We start from the raw sequence: 19,823 nt of genomic DNA on the forward strand, positions 1-19,823 counted from the left end.
CCGCAGAGCTGCCCAGTGAGCCTACACCACATCCAAATAATGTTCCCATAGGACACATTACAGTGAAGGGGAAGAGCAAGGCATTGCCAGAGTCACTTGGCTAATTTACTGGGCAGACACAGTCGCAGTGTGAAGCGTTTTCTCATCGTTTCCTGAGATGTGGCAGCTGCTGAACGGGTAAAACCGCCTGCAGCTGTTTGATGATGCGCTGGTCCTGCAGCTGAGGAAGTCAGACACGGGGATAATGCATGATCAACTTGCGTGTCCACACGCTTCCACCAAGCCAGGGAGTCACGGCACAGTGTAAACAGTTACGTCTGGTCTCACATGTGTGTGTCTGTGTGTGTGTGTTTGGGTCTTGTGTCGCTGCAGACATGTGTGTTTGTCGCCAACCACTTCCCATCTACCGTCAGCTGTTCATTTTTGCATATCAAGTCTCCTATACACACAAAGACACTTAAACACTTCAGACTGATAAATGTGTTTTGACAGCACTCAGGGAGATAAGCACTTGGTCTCCAGGATCTCTCCCAGGGACACGTTTCTATTTACACCTACTCCACCTCGCAGAGGAGACGCTTAATCTTCTCCATGATTTGTGGCTTCAGCTCCGAAATCCCTCTCCCCGCTTTCTTCTTTTTCCTCTTCCATCCCGACTCTTCTTTCTGCTCTGTTTTCCCTCCTGCCTCGTTTTATCCACTCGCCTTCTCTCTCCTCGTCTGCCTGGCGTCAGCTTTGTGTGCTTCGGTCCACGTGTCGCTGTGAAGCACCTTTACAGCAGTGTTTATACATGTGGAGTTATGCAGCAAACTGCATTGTCTGCTGAAAGGTAAAGCTCGGGGTAGGAAGAGTACATGCACGGTGCATTGAGTGACCCCCATGCCAATAACAGCGCTGTAATCACTTTAAATGTGTTTTATTGTCAGCTTTTCACAGATTAGAGCCACAATAATCTGTCCTCCTCTATCCATCTCATTCCAAGCTGTTATTTTTGGCACCAGGATTCTGCCTTTTTGGATTAGTAGGTGTGCAAAAGGGTTTTTTTTGTTTAGTTTTTTTTTTCCATGTCAGGCTGACTGTGTTTGTGTGTGTGCACTAGTGACAAACAACAAGGTTGCATAGCGAGGTATCTGCACCACTCCATTGTCTGGGAAAATAATCTCGAATGGATGTTGTGCCCAATCACTTTCCTTAAAGAAGATACTAAATTACAGTGTGGCTGCATGCTCAAAATCTGCCTCTTTAAGTGGGAATCAACATTTCATGGGTGCACTTGTATGCATCAAAACCCAAGGCCTGAAATATGCTTAAGCAAAGAACATGGCCTAATCCACTACTGTACTGTGTCTACTGTGTCTGCCAGTACAATGCACACATCACTAACCCTGCAAAAGGAGGAGGACAAGGAGAACAAAGTGTGCATACAGGAAACTAAATACATTTTAAGGAACCTTTGCACAAAAGCACCATTTTTTACATTCTGCTTTAAGTAGAAATGTTCTAGATCTTCCAATAATTGGCCACATCTTAATTATTTGCAAGACTACAAATGCCTCGACAAAACCTCTGCAGCACCAGAGCTACATGTAATAACAAAAAGTGTACGTTAAATCACCCATAATCTTTTCCAGCCCCCTGTGATTCACACCACCTCTGCAAACACACTGCAGGAAAGCTGTCTCCTCCCTCTCCCCTTAGGCGCAATATTGACTGATGACTTTCATTTTCAGCTATCAATTCTGTTGCTAATTTTACACATTTCAATTAATTCCAGGTATTCTTGCACGGGACCTGCTATGATTAGAAGCTGCCAGAGGATGGATTTCACCATCAGAGGTGGTGGTGCAGCCCTTTATTTTTGCTGGTTTTCACCAGGAGCCCTTAATGCGCCCTTTTTTTGGGTGTTGCTTTTTTTTCGCATGATCATCACAATTTTCTTGCAGACGTAAGGCTGTCGCGGCTGTCTCTTTTCCCGCGCGCCGTCTTCCCAGCCTGGCGTGCCGAGCGCCTCTCCGCTGCGGGATGATGATGAGACTCCCTGCAGGGATAATAACATCTACGAGCGCCTCTCCAATGGATGTCCCCCAGATTTAATCCCACCCCCATGCTCAGCCTGAGAGAGACGCATACCCCGGAGGAGAACAGCAGCGCTACATACGGACAGACGGGCGGGTCTGCCACTTCGCCAGGCAGCAGCCACTAAGATACACATAGAGACAGTTAGTCAGACCGGCCAGCTCGCCGGCAGACATCCTGCACAAACAGAAGCAGACAGGAACAGGCACGCCGCCACAGGTGAACACCTAACCATAGTGGGTGGCACCAGAGTAAAACCACAAAGTTAAGACAGCTTTCCTAATCCGAGTATGACAGGATGTCTGCTGGAGACATACTACAGATAAAAAAGCCGTGGTGATACCAGATAGTGTGTTGCTCTTTGAGTGCAGAATGCACCTTCCCCTGGATAAAGGCAGCTTTTTCAAGCATCTGTTACCAGTAAAGAAATTCTTTTTCTCCCCGTCCAGACAAGGTCAGCACATGTGGTCAGCTACACAATGACAACCTTGCAGCTGCTCGAGACTCAATGTCTTTCTCAAGGACACCTCACAGGTCAGACACTCAGTAGGGGACTGCGTTAAGGACATGCATCACAGGCTCGTTCTGACTGCAGGCCAATCAGATGCGTTTCTTAAATCAGAACTTTAAGACAGAGTGTCTGCACTGTTATTCCTGAGTGATCCGGTCAGATTTGCATGTCCAGACATCTGCTGCGGGTTGCTGTGGTAACCATGTAGGCGTCAGTAACTGCGGACGCTGGTGACGCGGCTTTCCAGTGTGGAGGCATGAGATGGAGATCCATCATCTCGTCCTCCAAACAATCACGCTCTCAAGTGGCGCTGCAGAAATCCTCTATCGCAGCAGACAAGCTCAGCGGCGGAGGACGCTGGTATGCGCTGCCATGTTGGATTCTGCTCAGCCGCTCTGACGCACTTCTGTCACTCTGGATTTGACGTCGTCGTTGTGTGTCGCCTTGTGAGTGACACAAAAAACACTTTGAAATCTAGCCAAGGGCCAGAGCATCCGGACTGTGACACATCAATAGAAATCCAATTAGATTCATAGTTCAAATGACTTCTAACTGTGGCTTGGATCTGATTTGCAAAAATTGCATTTGATGTGGTTTTTTGCTGTCCAGACTTTCTACAATCTTTCTCTGGATGTGCCAAAAACCAGATTTGGGCTGGCAGTCTGAACAAGGCCATAGTTTCCCCACTAAGCCAGCCTTTATCATGCAAATCAGTGGTGAAAATGTCGTTCAGTACACATCAATACAGATCACTGATAAACGTCTGCGCCTGGAAGAACCTTTGAGATTTTTAGGCATCTATTGTCTGAAATAAAAAAGTAAATAAGATTTAAATAAAGAAACATGGACAGCAAATAAAATTATCAGAATATCTGCAAGGTAGACACATGAGGACAACCCTTCACTTCAACTAACTTTTCAAACAGTTCAGTGATGCACCAACTGCAAAAAGTTCACTTATAAATATTCATGCATGCAAATATATCCAAATGTTGGCGCTGTGGGGACCATGTGTAAAAGATGATCTGACTCCGGCTCAGGTCAGGAGACCTCCAGAGCCTCTCTGCGCCTGTCGCCATGACTACCCGGAGGACTCCATTTGTGGCGCCACAGTCAGCGGAGGGAATCGCTCCAGTACCTTCAATTAGCAACCCATTATCATTCATGAGTTTGTTTGTGCAGAGCTGTAAGATTGAATTCCAGTTAGTCCTTCCTCTCTGCTCCCGCCTGCTGATATAATGTAAAGGGAAGCAGGGGTGGCAGCACCGCAGCAGCAGCCCTGCGCTCCGCTCCAGCTCCGCCGCCGAGCTCCATTGGGCTAATTTCTGCTCCACTGAGGCCTGGCTCATCCCTGTATCTCCCTAGGACGGTGTCAGTTGTGCTTGCACGACATGCAAAGGTCATAAATTAGCAATAGGGCCCCTTGAAGGAGACATGCTGTTAAGCTTCAACCTGGTGGCACTCCTAAGAGGAGCTTTTAAGACTTAATGTTTTGCATATAAATATATTCATACATTTGGGTTTTATTTATTTCATTTGACTGTACAGTGCCGCCGCCACTGCCCTTTGACAATGCAAAGCAGAGCCGTTCCCTCTGTCGCTGCTCTCCTGGCAATCTCTTCATGAATGTCATAAAAACAGGAGCCATTTTCAATGTTTATCTCAGGGGAATCACCACTCACCCAGTGGACAAAAGCTGTCTCTTGTTCCCATCACAACACTGACTGCTCTCTCGTCTCTGCTTTGATAGGATCCTTCAACCCAACAGCAGCATACTTCTCGTGTTGTGACATAATTAAAGGAGCGGCAGCGTGTGGTAAACAGGGCCCACTGGCCTGGTAGCTCTAGTGGTGTGCCTCTGTCCTCCTGGCTGTTTTGTGTGATATAATGGTGTTGACCCCAGTGGCGCTAGACCCTCCATATTGAGTTATTAAATTTATGCAACCGCTAAGCTCCTCAACTATTTCACAATGATGTCAACCTTCAGTAGCTGTGCATGGCCGAGGCCTGCTGTGGACATTCTCAATATCTGGCAGGTAGCAACGACAGTGAGAGAGAGAAGAGGAGAAGAAGAAGAAGAAGCTGGCAGAGCGAGACAGAAAGAGATGGAGAGAGGAAGAGTCAGAGGCGGAGAAGAAGTGAGCCCTGTATATTTTATTCAGTGGCAGCAGAGTACAATTCATAATCAGGTCCGACTGATTCACAGTTTTAATTAAAAAGTAGCCTTATAGCGCCGGTGGTAACATCTTGATTTATGAAGACCCGACCGCAGGCTCACATCCACCAGAGAGAGTGGGTCCGCTGCGGAGGAGGCGGGCCGGCGAGGGGAGCGGAGGGGCCGCTAACGTGACGGAGCGGGTGCGCGGGGGGAGCATATGTGCAGGTCTGTCTTCGCTCGAGCCCGACCGATACGTCAACACGGCGTCATTTCAGCGTCAGCGTGTCGGCTGTAAGTAAGAAGAAGCTGCAGAATGGAAACAGCATCACCTTCGCGTAGTTTGTCAACCAGAAGGTGATAATAAGCGTAACTGTGACTACAAAAACTCACGTTATCATGGTCACATGAGATTTTCGGGCCAATTCAATGGGTGCTGATCAAAAAACTTTTATAGGTTACATGTCTGTTAAAACCTCAAATAGCAGCACAGTACAAAAATCTGGGCCCTGCACATATGCACTGTCGTGGTTATTATGTTAATCAGTGTTTATATGCATTACACCCTGAGCGTAACACAAAGCTGGACAGTCAGCATCAGCATCAGCACATTCAGACACAAACACTTCTTGTCTGACCTATGGCTGGAATGGACTGAACCATGTGGCACCTTCAAAAGGGGGGAAGGGCCCCTGAGAGGCTGTAATACTTTTTTAGATACAAGCCTATCAAGCTATTTATTATCTAACAGCAAAAGATAATGTCTACGCTTCAAAATCGCAGGTAAAAATATGCTTTTTGAGGGCCCTCTCCACGTTGGGACCACTTGGTGGCCTCAGTTCCACTATTCCCCTCACCACGGCACCCCTGCGCTCAAGCATGATTATCGATATCAGCCTCAAAAATCAAGCATCGGTCCGGCTCCAGCCTGCGTGTACGTGAGCAGCTACACTTCAAGATGCACACCTCTGACCCGATACACTAAAAATAAAAAAGAAACAACATGAGTGAATATGAGCGGGAAAAAAGGCGATAGATAGCTGGTGGTACAGATATTGGCTCTAGAATAAAAAGCCCTTTGGAAAATGGCCAGCACTGCAAATTTAACCATGGCTGATGGAATTTGCTTTGGTCTGACAGTAATGTTAAGTTTATGTCAGCCCCCTCCATTTAAATCACCGCCATAACAGAATCCCTTGATACAGAGAGATTTTAATTAAAAAACTGTGTGAGAGAGGAGAGATAAATGCAGAGGGAGCATGACAGAAAGGAGAGAGAGCACGAGAGAGGAGGAGGACGATGCAGAGAGCAAAGCAGGGGAGAACGGGGAAGAGAAACGGGAGGGACGGAAAAAGGGGAGAGTGATTACAGGAGTGAGATAAGTGCAAAGTAAGAGCTCATTCTGCGCTGGAGTGAAAACAGAAAAGCAGTGTCTCTACTTTCCTCATGCCTGCGTTTGTTTTCAATGGCTCACTGCAGTCTTCTAGGACTTCGCTCTGAGCGTGTGTGTGTATGTGTGTGTGTGTGTGTGTGTGTTTGCGTCTGTGTATGCCTGCGTCGGGCCGTGTGTTTCGGCTTCCTTCGGTGCTCTCCCATTCTTCCTCACTCTCGGTGATTGATTTTTTTTTAAAGGTCTGGCTCACTCGCAATCACGACACGAACCACGGTGAAAGTACATATGCGCTCACACGCCAACACACACACACACACACACAGAAACACACACGCATGTGCAGTGGCATGCGCGCTGACCCGCCGCGTACCCTCGCACAGGCGCGCTGGAGGAGGCTGCATCAATTTGAATGATGCACGCACATACTATCAAATAATCCATCTATGTAGACGGCCTCAGTGTTAAGTAATGAACATGCAGGCACTGTCTCTCAGCCTGAGCCATTCAAGCACATCCATACCGCCTCTTCAATTACACAACCCATCTATCACAAAAGATACACACTTAGAGCCAGATGTAGCAAAACTGTGTCTATATATATATACTGAGATAGAGTCTAGATGGAATTTATTTAGAATTTCTTTCACACACACACACACACACACACACACACACACAGACTGGAGAACACAGTACGCATGTGAAAACTGACGCCGCACTGTGCAGCCGAGGAGACAGTATCTTTTGTCACCCTGAGGGGCTCCCTACTTCATAACAGATATCAGACGCTTGGGCAGCAGTTGTAGATAATGTCAGAGGGCAGTTTTGTAGTAACAGATAATATAATTCCAGTGGACTTGGTTTGCCCTTTACCAGTAGAAAAGTGGTCATTTTCCCATATTTAAGCATTTGCTCTCGTCTGGGTCCAGGCCGTTGAATCCGCGCCTGGTTCGCCTGGCACCGTGACACGAAGCGGCGGCCTCTCGTCTGAAAAGGCAGACGATCCAGTGAGCGGCGTGGTGCGCCTGACGCCGCTGACCTGCTGCTGTCAAGCATTGTCAAGTTGTGCTCTGGAACCGAGAGGAGAAGTGGGAACAGTGGCGCCCGCTAGAGAGGCAGTTCTTTGCCCGACATTGTGTTTGTTTTTACTTGGCTCCGCTCCACTCGAATATCTATTATGTTGCAACGGCTATGCACCGGTGTTGACTTAAGGTGACGTTAGATTGAGGCAGATTCGTTGGTTCCCCCACAGAAATCGGTTAGTGGTGATGTAATGTCAGGTTGCAAATGGTTCAAATATGAGACTTTACAGCTGCTATTAATATATCTATTACACACATGATGGCGTTTTTTCCATACAAAGATGGAATTCACTGCTGAAAATGAAAATGTGCATGACTAAAAATAAGGCTCATGTGTTTTGTTTCTTCCAATAGTCACATTTACATAGTTAGATACAGTAGAAGAATGTTGAGGCTGTTCACATCTTCACATTGTTGCATGTTGTTTTTTTGGCTTATTAAAGCCGCATATTTATATGTTGCCTCAAGCACGATGTTCTTTCCTCCACGTAGGATGGGACCTGTCAATCATCACCACACCTCCACAATTGCAACTGCTATCAACATTACGATCAGAGCTAAACTACATAACACTGACTGTACAGCTTAGAGAAAGCCTGAGAAGGATTTATAGCTACAATTACGACGTGCGAATGCCTGACGAGCCAAAACAGCTTGAATCCTGTTGAGTGATCAGTTCTGAGAATTAATATGGACTCTAGATGTCCTATAGACCTACTTGCCTGGGACATTTTAAGGCCAATTGCCTCTGTACCCTCCACTGACTCTTATTATACTGTTAACTATAAGCTTAATGGAGCATCTCGGTGACCCAGCGGGCCGACGCGCATATTGTGTATTTGCAACATTCTCCAGCACTCCTGGGTGTGTTCTGTTTGTTATCTGTCTGTCCAATGAGCTTTTTGTGCAGATTAAATTTGGAAAAGTTTTTTAAAGCACTCCCTGGTTTGGTCAAACAAAGTGTTTTCAAGACCTTGGTAAGTAGTGTAAGTCATTTTCTCTGTAGATAACTTGAAAGTACTCAAAGCCAGTCTCTCTCTCTGTCACGCACACACACTCACACACACGTTTTATCGGCATAAAGAAGGCGAGTCCCCACAGTGTGACTGTGTAAACAGATTTATGTCCCCATAACATGAGTAATACACGGCCACACACACACACTCACACACACACAGCCGTAATGAGGGTGCCATCAGGGTCCGGCTGTGTGAGCATGTTCTAATTGTCTTATCTTTCGAGGTGGCACATTCTTGGACCGAGGCTTAATTTAACACCCAGTCCTCCTCTAGCGCCGGTGTTATTTACACTCTGCCCCATCACCGACACACACGTCCGCATAATCACTTACACCCAGGACTCAGCCCTCCAAAAGTGTGCTTGCACCCCATCCGTCACCCCTCTCTCACACCCATGCCATTGCTCTCTGTGTACCTTCTCATCTTCCCCTTATTGCCCCGTCACCCGCCAACACCCCACCTGCGCCTCATGGAAAATTAATTGCCAAGCTGTCGTCATGTGATACCAACTGCATTACAAATAAAGCGTGCGCTGATCCCCTTGTTATTCCGTCCGTGCACCGCGAAGAACACACCTCTGACAGCGCCGCAGAAACAAGAGTCCAGAGTGTTTAGCACTTTCAAAGGTTAGGAAACAGAGAAGTTTGGAGCGGGTGGGCGGCTTCCCTCTGCCGTCAGTCAGCCACATTCATTATTCTGACAGGAGAGCAGAAGTGATTCTATCAGTGTGTCACGCGTCTGAAACGAATACAACAACAAAACGAGGCACACATGTTGTCATAACCAGTCGCGTAACCATACCCGCAACAAGTCTATCACATTAAAGTGACCTGCTACTGTCGCACCACCTTCTTTTGTTATTTGTCATTCTTAGAAATATGGTTCAGTCGATGCAGTTGAGTTGTACCTTTGCCATATAGCTTCATCGAAATCCCACCAGCAATGACTGAACTGCTGTGAAAAACAACTGACGCGGCGCCGCGCCACAGGACGAATCCATGAGCTTCTTTTTGCAGCATTTTCGTCGGCGACACAAGTGACTGTGTGTGGAAATTGATCCGTAATTAACTCCGCAAGTATGAAATCTCTTGTGCAAAGAAATGCTTGTCAGGAGTTTTCACAATTGAACAGTCGGAGCACTTGCAGCGTTTTCAATACTTCTCAAACTCTGGTCGCGGCTTCCGGGGATCAATGTGAGATGCAAACAGGAACAATCGACTGAATACACAGAAGAGGTTAAACGGCTGCATGGGAGCTGCGACGTGTTCAGGTGCGTTGAGTTTAATCAGACTTTGACAAACCTATTACGTTTGTGTCCCATGCAATCGCTCCCATCTCAGTCTCCTCTCTCTTCCTTTTGTCTGTCTGCCTGGTTGGAAGTATTACAGCATCTCCCTGTTCTATACGAGATGGATTGGCACATACAACCTACTCTCCTTTTCTCTTCTCCACCCACCTACTTCCTCCCCCTCTCTCTCTGCAGCCTGGTGGCCACATATCACAGAGCTTGACAGTATGTGGATGAGGTCCCTGAGAGAGGCATTAGCTCCCTATTGGGAGTCCTCCTACCAAACTCCTGGGGGGGCATTTTTCCTTAACACAACCCAATCAATGACTTTTAATGTGATCTACTGGCAAACAGAGTCGCAGCAAAAGGCTGCAGGAGGCTTTGGGACAGGCTGAGGCCGGGAGCCTGCCAGGCGGCAGGCGGGGCAGAGCGCGGCCGTGGAGTTTGCTTCGCTTCGTTGAGGCGACTGAAGCGGCGGGGCCGGGACATGCTGCCGCCTCATGTCCGGGTCACCTCCAGCTCCACTCGCAGAAGACGGCGCAGTCGGCGATGGTCGAGGGTCACTGCCCGTGCTTGACCATATTATCTTTGCAACATCACAAACAGGCTTTTTTCTCCTTTTTTTGTCTTGCGTGTGTGGCTCAGCTGATGATGCGCTCACAGTCTCATAACAGGGGGGGCGTAGCTGACTCCTGGTAGAACGCTGCATTTGGGAAAGTAATCCCTTTCCTGGTATAGACTGATTTATTGTCCGGCGGAGCTCTCATAATGGGAAAGAAAAACGTAGCTTAGTGGAGCGGAGATGAAGAAAAAGAAGTTTAAAGAGCATTACTTAGTTGCAGCTTCTGCACAACAAGACGTTAATCAAATTCTGTAAGTATAACATTAATCATGTACTATGACACAAGTGTTATTATTTCAAATTAAAGCTGGATTTGACGAGTTGCCCTTAATCACTGATGACAACACCAAGTCGCTGTAAGTTGTACAGAGTCATGTAAAACCCATATTTAGTCTGTGCAACTACTGAAAAACACAACAAGTGAATGGATTTCACTGTCTCATTGCCCCTCCAACTGTAATGCTACTGTATACAAATAAAGAATATGTCTGGTCTATCATTCAGCTCCCTCAACCATACTGCAAAACCCCTCCTGCAGTCTGCATCGTCAGTCCTCCAGACACGAGCGCCAGTGTTTCGTGTCGATCACAGCCGGCATTAAGTTGCTGACCTGTGGCGTACACACACACACACACACTGGAGCAAATCATTCACCCGCCTCAACAACACGACCTCTAGGTGAGGCCGGAAAACAACAAGTCAGCTGAGGCCGAGCACAGAGCTGCTCTTTCAGGCAGCTCGCATACCGGAGAGGGAGGCGCACGTATGCATGTGTGTACATTTTTAACCCAGTTTATCAACCCAGTCTCACACACGTAAGATCCCGCGTGAGATGCTGCCAATTTGAAAAAATATAAACAAAAAAGGCTAAAGAGAACTGGGCTAAAGTTGAGGTTAGAATTCCTTCACAGTTGTCTTGATTGTGGCACCGTGTCAAAACAGCAGAAAACTTTGAAAAACGCTCACCGAAATTTTCCGGACCACAAAGCAGAGTGACTTTTGACCGAAGGTGCTTGCTCTGTCCAAACAACACTCTAAATTCACTTCACAGTGTTCGGATTTTGAACCGAAAAGCAGCAAAGCTTCACATTCAGTTAACAATCGATTTTTAAAGATGTGTTGCACGCGCTGAGTGGTGCGAGCATGTATGCAAGATACATGCTCGCACCGCTCAGTGAACACATCAGACAATTACTTCCACTCCACCTGGCCCTGCCCACCAACTCATTACTTCTGGACACAAGTCGCTGACGGGATATCCCTCATTACGAGCTGTAGCATCCCCCTCCCTCCATCTCTCTGCCTGTCTGCCAGCCACCTCTCAGCTTTCAGTCCACCCGTCCAAAACCATAAACCCACACTCGCCGCCCTTGCCATCGCCACGAAAACTAACCTGTTGAACTGAAAAACAAGAAACGCGATGAACATCACGCGGTGGTTAAACCTTTTCACAGAATATACAGTATTTCTGTGGAAAGACTTTGACATCAGCACCAAACCGCAGACAATCTGAACAAACGTGGGCCCCATTCATAATTTCATTAACATACAAACTCATACCTTCAACTAACTCCGCTCACTGCATGACTCCACATCTCACAGTCCATCCCATATCAATCCATTACACCCATGTCCAGAAATGCATTAGTTTCCTTTGAGTCTTTAGGGCCAGTGTTTGGTTTGTCCATTCTGGGCTACTGTAGAAACATGGCGGACTCCGTGGAAGAGGACCCTCTCCCTGTGAAGATATAAAAAGCTCGTTCTAAGGTAATGAACATACAACAGTGCCTATTTTCATGTGATCATACAATCACAATAGATGCCCCTAAATCCTACACACCTTTAACTATACATTATTATTATTACTACTACTATTCTTGTCTTGGTCTTTTATTAAATAATATCACTATCATTACCTTTTATTTATTATCTTTATTGCCATGCAATTACAGCTGCTATTATGTTAATATTATTTTTAATTGCTTTTGTCTTAATTATTTTTCAACAATATTTTTCTTTGTTTTTTATTTTTCAGTACAACCACTGTCTTCCTTATCGCTTATTATTTTATCTATTTATCTTGCCCCACTTTCTCTTGATGCCATCCCGTCCATCTTTTGCTCCATCTGCCTTACTGTTCACCTGTGGACCCCCGCCTCTGAATGTCTGTCTGTGAACGTCCCTATCTGTCACTAATGATCCGGAGGGTGGGAAGGCGTCTGTAATATGCGCAGAAATGTCAATAAAAACAAATTGCTGTTGATGAAATTCCTGCCGATCAAATAATCGACTAATCGCTTCGGCACTGGATCCGTCCGACAACTGGAGCACAGACGACCCGAAGCCTCCTCACAGCGGCATCCGAGGACGTGCCAGAGAATAACAGATGCCACCGAAGCAAATGTTGGAAGTGCAACGCTCAGCTAATGATTGGATTTGCAGGCCGTTTTCCAGATGACTTATGTTGCTGCTCCGCTGCTGGAGACAAGGATGAGTGAAGCCGTATTGATCTGGTGTTTTGCAACCCAATCAATGACGCCACACAGACCTCAGCTGTGTTACCAGGTCAAGCTGGAACACGTGATCTCACGGCCCCAAATCCAGCTAATATGAAATGATAGCATTACTCTGAGATAAATAACCGCCAGGGACTTACACTCACCTTGCCGCTGTATCCTACAGGTCTATTCAATTAGGAGATAATTGAACATCATTGAAGCCTGGGTTGAACAATGTGATTGGAATTCATTACAAAGAAAAGCGTGCCGGAGTAAGCCGTGCATGAAAAGTTTCTTTGAATAGGACTGAGTTATTGAATTAATGAGATATGGCCACACGCCGCAGTCTTATTTTGCATATAGAGACAAAACAGAATAGACAGCAACACAGGCGCATGAGAAGTCTTCCTGAGAAAACACACAGCTGCACTCTTTCTATCCTCGTCCCCAGAAACAACTACTAAAACACTTCCTCTCTTCTCGTACTCTCCGTGCTTCTTTCTCCTGTCCTTTCTTCATCAAAAGCCTCCTAACTCCCCAGCTCTTGAATTTGCTCTAATTTTAGGAAGACACAGTCGAAGGAAAAAAGACAAAAAAAAAACTTTTCCATTAAAAAAAAAAAAGCCTCAAATTCAGAATTTTCTCCCAAAATAATCACACTGGCCTATTCAGCAGAAGAATGCAACACCAGACTTAAAAAAAAGAGAAAAAAAAACACTATAGGAAGAGGACAGACATACCCAAGAGGTGCTCGCTTATCTCACTGTTACGCTTCAATACAGAAATCTGCCGTTAATTACATTCTGTATATCTGCAGCAGGAGAAAGGTGATCCTTAAATATTTCACACTACATTTCACACATCAAAGACCGTGGCCTCGGTGCAGCACTCTACCAGGTTTGTGCACTGGATGTGAATAATGACGTGAGCTCCCGGAGTCTAAATAAGAGTCTGTTGTTAATTGGATTTGACTGAAACATAAGCGAAAAGCCACGCGGCACTTAATTAATGGAACTGAGTGGTGGTGATATAATGAGGGGGCCAAAAATCCCATTTAGGTTAGGTACACAAGGGTTTGGAGATAAAGCTTTTTAAAAAAAACTCATGAGACATTATTATTCTAATATGTCCTCATTTTAACCATTATTCCAGCCAGTGCGTTCTCTAAACAGTTTATGTAAGAGCAGGAAGCTCGCTGGACTTGAATAATAGGCCTAATAGTCTGATCATCTGTAACTGTAAGCACAAATGTTGTTGTTTTTTTTTTCGTTCCACAGAAAGGTGGGGTGGAGTTGTTAAGTCATCTATATGGTAATGTCTCATGACGTAAAGCGTCAGCGAGGCAATCTGCAGCGTCAGCGTTAGCCGAGGCAGCTGTGTGACTTTCAGCTAACGACACAGGGCCGAGGATGAGGCGCTTCATTACCAGGCTGCGCCGCCGCTCTGCTGCTGGCCGAGGCAAGAGGAGCAACTGTGTAATGGCAGCATTTGTAGTGGGCTCACACACTCTCCAACAGTCCACCCGCCTCTCTCTCTCTCTGTCTCACACACACACACACACACAAAAACCACTGTCTCCCATCAAAAAAAGAGAAGAAATGTAGTTTCTCACTCTTCCTCCTCTGCACCGAGGCTCAGTCTCTTAAACGTCACGGCTGATTAATAGTGCATGGGATGAGATGAAGGGAGGGGAGGAAAGGGGAGAGCCAGAGAGAGAGGATGGGGGGGAGAGACGTGGCAGGAAAAAAAAAAGTAAAAAAGAAAAAAAAAGCAGAGAGGAGATGAATGTATGAGAAAACGATGGAATGTGCTGATATGATAATGGCCTCTCATGGGCTCTTGTGGCAAAATGCATTTGCTCTGTGTAATTTGGTCCTGGGACGGAGAGAGAATTACGTCTTCTTTTATCTTATCACACAAGACATACCGTCTCGCTCCCTCTTCCACACACACACACACACACATGGTATAATAGCGCACAAACACGGCTGACGAGCACACGCAAGCACGTGCGCTTCTGCCACAAACATCTCATTTGACAAATCCTTTTAATTGCCCGATCAATGCTTGTACAGCCATGCAAATGAAGCCGATACTCAATAGGGGCTGGGTCGGGGTTGAGCGTTAGCGCGCACGCCACCGATCAAAGTGCACACTGTGCTAAAAAGCCAGGATTAAACCACTCGTCTGTGGGATCCACCTTGAACCGCTATCCTGACCCCTGAGCAAAACTGGCGTCAGATACAAAGCAGAAAAAAAAGAAAAGAAAAAAGCCTGCGGAAGTTTTACACCATCCATCACTGAGCTTTAGAAAAGGCGCACACTTAGGGAAGCTGCAGACGCACAAACACACACAGGTGAGATAAGACCGTCGTTTTTTTTTTTTTTTTTTAAGCGGGTCTCTGCAGGGACAACGCCAGAAAACTAAGAACAGCTCGAGCTGAAGAGGGGCCCCATGCATCAACGCTGTCTTACCTTGTGTTTTGCCAGCCAAAGTCTCATCCCAGCGTCTCAGAAGTAGCATGATGGTGCGGCCTGGGACTCCTCTCTCCCTCTCATAGCCTCAGACTGAAGGAGGCTCAACTGCAGTCAACACAAGAGACAAGGACAATGTCATCACTGATTGGCAGCAGCTACTTTATCCTAAAGCATTCCAATTTTGAGTTTCTGTAGGAACAATTAGGCGTCCGCTCTCTCCCACCATGCAATCGCAATACAGAATGGACTTCAATGATTGTAAGACAGAAAGTTATTAAAGGAAGTGAAAGCATCACTGTTAAACTTGGAAAATGGAAGAAAGACTCTAGACACAGTGACTACGCGTACATGCACACTAATATTCCACTATTGTTCTGAATATAGTTTTTTATCGCAGTTTGCAATACACGGCCTCTTGCCTGTTTAAAGTTTGCAAGGCTGGGGTAGAGATGCACGCACCCACTTTTAAACAGCATCAAAGACCTGGATATCAACAGGTTTTTGGACGTGTGCAACTATTGCAACAAGTGATGATCATCGCTACGTTAATCAGAAAACGCACATTTTATTAGCTATGTATGCACCTTAATATTGTCTTTTTCGGGATAAAGGCAAAAACTGGAATGTTTTGTGCATGTAAACGAAGCTGCCGAAACCTGAAACTGTTGACTTAAAATCCATTTCTTCTGAAGAGGCAGAACTAATCAGCTGGAATGACACCATCTGTCGACGTCATTAGCCAATTAATAGAAAGATGAGTTCAATTAACTCAGAAGAGGAGACCCCACCAGCAGGTATTTCTGCTCTAACCAGCTGCACTTTATATAACAAATGTGTTTAAGTCTTCGTGATTCACTGAAGTGCACCTCTCTACCAGAACGCCTCATTAGGCGTGTGTGGTTTTGTTGAAACGAATACACATGTCCACGAACGAGGAGGCGAGATCCGAACTGAGGCGTCGCCGCCGAGCATTTACTTCCTCCGCGCATCGCGATCCTTTCAGTGATGATTGCGAACAAGGGGCTTGGAAGCGGGTACTCACAGCAGTTTCAGGTGAAATCCGCGACGGGTCAAGAGGGTAAAGCAGCAATTTCGAGGTAATTGTACTCCACAGGAGCAGCTTCGCTTCTGTTCTCCCCTTCGCTCCTCCGAAGAGATGTTTGCCGCCGCTTGTTTTTCTGACGTCCGCCAGACTGTTATTGCAGAGGGAACAGGGAGGACAGAGGGTTAGAAGCAGGTCGCAGTCAGACTGACTCTAATAAAGCCATACTGCGCTTTGACCTCTGACCTGCTCCCCTTTGAATTAATAAGCTAAAATGGAATGAGGAGGGTCTTACACACACGGTTATCTGAATACAGCGCTGTGTTGCTTACAATCCAAATCCACTCTGAAGGCCATTACTGTTCTATAAAAACAATACATCTCTCTCCTTAATTTGTTTAAATGCATCTCACATCTCCTTTTGTGTGTGTGTGTGTGTGTGTGCATCCGTATGTGTGTGTTGGTGCAGTTTTGCAGGGGATTAAACAGTCTGATTTGAGAAGAATCCAGCCCAGCATGATAAATAATACATTTCTTCCAAATGTGCTGTAGTACTAAATTGTCTCTGCCTTCATCCCAAACTACCCCCCAACAACAGTACGTAGTAGATCAGAAGAATAATAAATAGCTTCTATTAATCCAGATTATGCATAACTCATATATCATGAACACTACACACACGCACAAGTCCATATGAGTGTCTGAATCAAAGGGGAGAGTGTGAGCCATACTTTAGGTAAATAAATGATTAATTGAAATATGTCGATGAATAATAAAGCAGTCTCTGCGGGGTAACAGATTGCACTTTTCATATTTAATAGATCGATGGGCCGCACACAAAGTCACACAATGCGCACACACACTCGCAGCAACATGTAATCACAGGCGAACACACCCCGTCACATGTGCAACCACTTCGCGGCCGACACATGAGAGGAAGGGGCGAACGTACGGTAGATTAAGACATCAAAGGGGGCCTACGCTGCTCACTTGAAACGCCCAGGCTGCTTCAGCTTGTTTCTTAGCTTATACTAATCCCACAAAGGGGCCTAAATGTTGCTTTTCTGTGCAATCTGTGTACTCGCATCCCTCCTCACGGACAGGGTCTGCGTCGATACAAGTCCTCTTAATCAGCGCCGATGAATTATTGAATAGCCTTTTTATATCAGATCATGACCCATATTCCGCTCGCTTGAAGTGAGTACGCTGCCAATAAAATCGAGACGCACTTTTTAAGTCGTCCCACATAGGCTTCCCGCTTGCTCTCTAATGGCCGAGCGGCATTCAACTACGGGGTTCGCATTGGGGCTCCGCGGACGGATTCGCTCATTGGGCCTGATGATGGACGAGGTGAGCATCGCGCAATCTGAACCTGAGGTGTTGGCTGGTACCACGCTCTGGAGGCCAAGAGCTACGGTTTGACCTCTGGTGCACACAGCACCGCTTCGGAACGATGCAAACCCTGGAGTTACGTGACGATAAAATATCTAACAGAGGGTTATTGCTGGTTTCATGAAGGCAGATGCGATGCTCAGAGCCAGACACAGGAGTCGTACTGTCTTCTCATTAGCTAGCACATGGCGAGAAAGAGAGACAGAGAGAGAATCAGTAGGAAGAGGGGAAAGGATTATGAATCTCCTTAGCCCCTGCTGTCTCCTCTCCTGGCCTGTTTATCAATGACGACTGCAAACACGGTGCCTATGAAATCTCTTAAGCTCCGTTCGGAGACTTCTGGCAGACTTCTTTTTCATGTAAGCCCCTGGCATCAAACAGTTCTCAGACACTAAAAATTGACAGGGAGCTTGAAATATGCAGCAGCGCCCCGGTCACCAAACACAACTGGGTTGTCGTTCAGCAAAATTCGGCGGCGATATTCAGACAAACGTTACTCATTGAGCGCGAGGGCAGACTTTAATTCTGAGAATGGCACAAAAGATCACACATTAACTGCGGCGTCGTGTTCGGCAGGAATATGACGCTGCTTTCCAAGGTGACTCCGTGATGAAACTTGTGATTCATTCGGAAAAAGCAGGAAGGATCTATTCTCGTCTTTCGTGATCCCCAACGTCATCCAGAACTTGACAAAAAAAAAAAGCTACGCCAGACAAATCACCTCTATATTTTGCGTGCTAGTGATGTTTAGCTGAATCCACCTTCCAAACCGTTCACTTGTATGGTGTCTGCTCATTCCATCACCGGCTACGCTCTAAAGGGCCGGTTAAAGCGTTCTCAGCATCCTCTGCGTAACAACTAGTCAACATCAGCTGGATCAACTAGGGTGCATAACGCTCACATCACCATCCATTTTCCTCCTGCCTCCCTCCACCACATCGTCAAAGCAAGACGGCGAGAAGCAAGCCTCGCCTGACATGCACTATGCTGGCGATCATTACGGCAAAAAGACAACGAGCCATGTGTCAGAGGCGCCCGAGACGTCCATTTTGCAGCGTGGCAGCTGTGACAGCTTTGACACACTACCTGGGCTTAAGTGCCCATCTGTAGATAGGCTACAGGGGTCACATGTGTGCCAAGAGCGCTGAGCAGAATGGGTAATGGTCCCGGGTTATGAGAGCAGGTCCCAGGTGGGTTTCAAAGGTATGTAACCTTGACTGTGCACCATGTGTGCGGGCACATGCACACACACACACACACACACTTGGTGTAAATCCAAACTACTGTCAGCTAAATGATAGGAAAGTTAATCAGAGAAAAGGGGTCAATCGTCGCTGTGCCTGTGATGGATTGATGTCTGCGTGTGTGTGTGTGTGTGTGTGTAAGAGAGAAATAGGGTGTGAATGAGCATTTTACTGCAGACGTACACTCAAGGTTTCATTCTAACACACGCCACCAGGAGATGTGAGATATACTGTCTTTCTGCTACCGTGAAGCACTTTGTGTTTCATTGAAATAACAGCAGATAAAAATAATTGTATTGCGAAAAGGGGAATGTAGTCTGTCTCTTCATGCAGATTACTTTATTGATCTAACTATATATTTCTCTCATGCTGGCCCACACACACACACACACACACACACACACACACACACACACACACACACACACACACACACGCTTCTCTGCTTTAAATAAGAGTGTGCAGCACTGGACAGGTGAAGTGGCTACTTCATCAGGTGGAGAGGGGCTAATAAGTACCAGACCAGGATGAAGCATGGAGATTCATTTCAGCATGTGAAGACAATATCAGGCCAAATGATTTTATTTCACATGGATGAAATGTATCAGAAAGAGAATTAAAGGCTCACAGGGGGGACTACAAAGGATAAATGGTGGTGAAGTGTGAGGGAAATTACTGATCTCTGATAATCCGCCAATAGCCATTTAATTTCTACCTAACCCTCGAACAGTACACACACACACATCCAGGACGTGTGTGCACACCCGCACACACGCATGCAAAAATAGTGGGTTAATGGCAAAAAACATCTAGATGAATCTCCACATCAATTAATCATCATCCAAAACATGCAACAGCAACAGCATGTGTGGATCCAAAGCACCGTACTCACCTATTTAACCCTCAACATTAGAAAATATTGAATTTAATCAATTTTGTAGGCTGGAGAAATTGCAAGAATCGTGGCTATTACATCAACTAATAGACAAAGATGTTGCTTGAGTCTTTAATCCGCGTTAGTGA

The sequence above is a fragment of the Chelmon rostratus genome, chromosome 17 (genome assembly GCF_017976325.1).
Source record: "Chelmon rostratus isolate fCheRos1 chromosome 17, fCheRos1.pri, whole genome shotgun sequence".
Classification (NCBI taxonomy): Eukaryota; Metazoa; Chordata; class Actinopteri; order Chaetodontiformes; family Chaetodontidae; genus Chelmon; species Chelmon rostratus.